Below are 4,807 nucleotides of genomic sequence, written 5' to 3'. Positions count from 1 at the left end.
GGACTCTTCACCTTCATTCATGTATGAACATTTCTATCAGTCTTATTAACTAAACATGTTTCTAAATAATCTACAAATAGTAAGGTATTTTTCTCTTTGTAGAAATATAACTCAAATATAACTGAAGAATCAAAAGAGAAAAATATCAGCAGACTTTTTAACTAATATCAGATTGAACTTGACAGTCTGATAACTAGCCTACTGAACTGTATGATTAGACAGAATTTAATTCATATAATGCATTGTTGGGATTTGAAAGTATATAAATAAATTGAGATGTTTTAAAATATTTTTAAAATTATACACCATGACATTAAACATGAAAAAATAGCATTTAGTGTTATAGATTAGATTAGTTCTCCTTAATTTCAATAAATGATTCAAACAAGTGAATTAGAGCAGAATTCCTTCATTATTTCACAAACAGCTGTCTGTGTCTTTAGATTATTGCTGTGGATGCAGTAACCTGTAGAACACAGAGAGGAGCTTTAGCCTGAGATGTTGCTCTTTCCTCTCATTATTCATTGTCCTCTGTTTGCTACCTTGGTCACATGAAAGGCTGGGAACTGCTCTCAGACTTTAGTTGCTGAGTTGAAGGTGGAACCTCAGGCCAACTCTTCTGTCAAAGATGGTTCCTCACATAGAAATGGAAATATATGCAGATCATTGACTCACTGTTTTTATGTTCTCTATGTTTGTAGATTCTGTTTTCACTGTTTCCCTCCCTTGATGCCTCCTGAATGATGAATAAAGTGTGGGAAAACGCCTATAAAACTAATTTAAACCCATTGTTCATAATTCAAAAGAGAGCTATCTGAATTGTAAATAGAGCAGATTATAGAGAGCATACAAATAAACTTTTTGTACATTTAAAAACATTACATTTTAAAGATTTGGTTGACTTTAAGACCGCTTCATTTATGTACAAAGTAAAAAATTATTTGTTGCCAGTACATATTCAGGGTCTGTTTTTGATCAGGGACAGTGCTTATGATCTCAGAGGGTATAAAATGTTCAGAAAACCTAAGACAAGAAAAAATGTAAAACAAGATTGTATTTCTTTTGTTGGGGTTGATGTATGGAATAAATTAGATCTGGGTATAAAAGATTGTACAACATTAACAAGGTTTAAAAAGATATTTGAGAATAATGCAAATAAAAATTATGAAACATGTGAATGCAATTAAGAGCAGTAATATATTGGGTGTGTTGGGGGGAAAAAAAGTTATTATTGTAGAATTATAATTTTTCAAAGTCATACGTTGGTATGTATTATAAACGGCAGCCATCTGTTTATTTTTTCTTTGCTTTCTAGTCCAATGTAAATTGGCTTTGGAGGGTGGGGCATTATAAGCTTCTTGCTTCTGCCAATACACCCGTTTTCAGACTGTTTTAATTTATGTTAAATGGACGTATACTGTTTGTATTATATATTTGTGTGTCTGAAATAAACAAACTTGAACCTTAAATCTTTTTTAGCATATTTTATTGGGTTTGTCTATCATTTCTGCATCTAATAAATATATAAAAGAAATAGATGTATGATGACTTCCTTTGTTCCTTTTTAAGAAGTTGCTTCATGATTTATATTTGTTTATTTTTTTTCTGTTTATTCAGTTTCAGTAAATCTATAAAACTACTTAAAACATTTAATCTCTAACGACAGGAGAAGAAATGCTCTGATCCGTACCTTGTTTTACTGAGCTTGTTGGACCAGGAACCAAAGAACATCCAGTACTGAAGATTTTTTTTAGCAGGATGACTTGATATTTTTTCAAGACTATTTTTAGGCTCTGGTGGCCTTTATTTTTTATTTTTGAAAGTATTAAGACAGGAAATGGGTTTAGAAGATAGGTGAGAGACATTCAGCAAAGGTCTGCAGAACCAGGACTGGAACCTGCAACAGCCAGTAGATGGGTCATGTGCTCTACCTCCACCCCCACCAAGTGGCCTTTTATTGTGGGCAGTCAAAGGCACACCTGTGCACTAATCATGGTGACTAATCAGCATCTCAATATGGCACACCTGTGAGCTGGGATGGATTACGGAATTAAACTGGTTTGTGAACAATATTTGAGGGAAATAGTTATATTGTGTCTGTGGAAAAAGTTTTAGATGTTTGAGTTCATCTCATAAAGAATGGGAGAAAAACAAAAAATGTTGCATTTATATTTTTNTTCCTCTCATTATTCATTGTCCTCTGTTTGCTACCTTGGTCACATGAAAGGCTGGGAACTGCTCTCAGACTTTAGTTGCTGAGTTGAAGGTGGAACCTCAGGCCAACTCTTCTGTCAAAGATGGTTCCTCACATAGAAATGGAAATATATGCAGATCATTGACTCACTGTTTTTATGTTGTCTATGTTTGTAAATTCTGTTTTCACTGTTTCCCTCCCTTGATGCCTCCTGATTGATGGATAAATTGTGGGAAAACGCCTATAAAACTAATTTAAACCCATTGTTCATAATTCAAAAGAAATCTATCTGAATTGTAAATAAAGCAGATTATAGAGAGCATACAAATAAACTTTTTGTACATTTAAAAACATTACATTTTAAAGATTTGGTTGACTTTAAGACAGCTTAATTTATGTACAAAGTAAAAAATAATTTGTTGCCAGTACATATTCAGGGTCTGTTTTTGATCAGGGACAGTGCTCATGATCTCAGAGGGAATAAAATGTTCCGAAAACCTAAAACAAGAAAAAATGTAAAACAAGATTGTATTTCTTTTGTTGGGGTTGATGTATGGAAAAAATTAGATCTGGGTATAAAAGATTGTACAACATTAACAAGGTTTAAAAAGATATTTGAGAATAATGCAAATAAAAATGATGAAACATGTGAATGCAATTAAGAGCAGTAATATATTGGGTGTGTTAGGGGGAAATAAAAAGTTATTATTGTAGAATTATAATTTTTCAAAGTCATACGTTGGTATGTATTATAAAGGGTAGCCATCTGTTTATTTTTTCTATGCTTTCTAGTCCAATGTAAATTGGCTTTGGAGGGGGGGCATTATAAGCTTCTTGCTTCTGCCAATACACCCGTTTTCAGACTGTTTTAATTTATGTTAAATGGACGTATACTGTTTGTATTATATATTTGTGTGTCTGAAATAAACAAACTTGAACCTTAAATCTTTTTTAGCATATTTTATTGGGTTTGTCTATCATTTCTGCATCTAATAAATATATGAAAGAAATAGATGTATGATGAATTCCTTTGTTCGTTTTTAAGAAGTTGCTTCATGATTTATATTTGTTTCTTTTTTTTCTGTTTATTCAGTTTCAGTAAATCTATAAAACTACTTAAAACATTTAATCTCTAACGACAGGAGAAGAAATGCTCTGATCCGTACCTTGTTTTACTGAGCTTGTTGGACCAGGAACCAAAGAACATCCAGTACTGAAGATTTTTTTTAGCAGGATGACTTGATATTTTTTCAAGACTATTTTTAGGCTCTGGTGGCCTTTATTTTTTATTTTTGAAAGTATTAAGACAGGAAATGGGTTTAGAAGATAGGTGAGAGACATTCAGCAAAGGTCTGCAGAGCCAGGACTGGAACCTGCAACAGCCAGTAGATGGGTCATGTGCTCTACCTCCACACCCACCAAGTGGCCTTTTATTGTGGGCAGTCAAAGGCACACCTGTGCACTAATCATGGTGACTAATCAGCATCTTAATATGGCACACCTGTGAGCTGGGATGGATTATGGAATTAAACTGGTTTGTGAACAATATTTGAGGGAAATAGTTATATTGTGTCTGTGGAAAAAGTTTTAGATGTTTGAGTTCATCTCATAAAGAATGGGAGAAAAACAAAAAATGTTGCATTTATATTTTTATTCTGAATATATATATATATATATATATATATATATATATATATATATATATATATATATATCGTTGGCAAAATAAGTATTGAACACGCCAACATTGTTCACCAGATGTCAGTAACAATCTGTGCAGTCCACACATCCAAATAATCAAACCATAATTTACAGAAATTAAGTTACGTTAAGATTCTAGCCCATATGCAGAACACACTCAGGAGGCAGGGAAAAAGTTCAATTGTTTATTTATGGTTAGAACAAAGCAGGTCAGGATGTATTCAGGTCCAGGGCTGGTCTCGGCTGGATTGCTGACCTGGAGCTGAGCAGAGCAGCCGAGGGGGATAATCCAAGGAGGGTCCAGAGGTTGGCGACAGACTGAGTGCTCGAAGGAGGTTTGGCTTGGCTGAGGCTTGATGACCTTCAGAAGTGGGTTCAGTAGCAGACGGCAGGCTGAGGTCTGAGACTTGAGCTGAGCAGGCCGAAGGGGGGAGCCATGAGGGTTCAAAGGCAGACGGCAGGCTGAAGGCTGTGGCTTTACGTGAGCAGGCCGAAGGAGGGAACCAGGAGGGTTAGAGACAGACGGCAGGCTGACGGCAGAGGCTTGGTTCTCCAGGGTTGGGTTCAGTCAGATTTCTTCCTAAGAAGCGGAGAAGACAAAACTGGTTAAGTTCAGGTTCTGGTTTCAGGGGAGTAAGAGAATCAGACAGGCTGGTTGGCTCAGGGTTTGCTGTACCGGGACTAACTAACACTCTGGCACCGGAGTGTGGTCCTCAGCCCACTTAAATACTGGTCTCCTGATGAACAGATGAAGAACAGCTGGTGAAGTCAGCTACAGCCTCAGGAGATCCAGTACGCCCTCTGGTGGGGAAAGGTAGACAGAAAAACCCCAGATCCCAACAGTAACAGAAAAATCCCCAGGAAGGGATCCTCGGCGCCCTCTGGTGGGCAAGCCTCAGGATCCCAACAGAG

Source organism: Cyprinodon variegatus, unplaced genomic scaffold, assembly GCF_000732505.1.
Source record: "Cyprinodon variegatus isolate N-32 unplaced genomic scaffold, C_variegatus-1.0 Scaffold2390, whole genome shotgun sequence".
Taxonomy (NCBI): domain Eukaryota; kingdom Metazoa; phylum Chordata; class Actinopteri; order Cyprinodontiformes; family Cyprinodontidae; genus Cyprinodon; species Cyprinodon variegatus.
The sequence above is the reverse complement of the archived record's forward strand: the minus strand, read 5'-3'. Positions refer to the sequence as shown.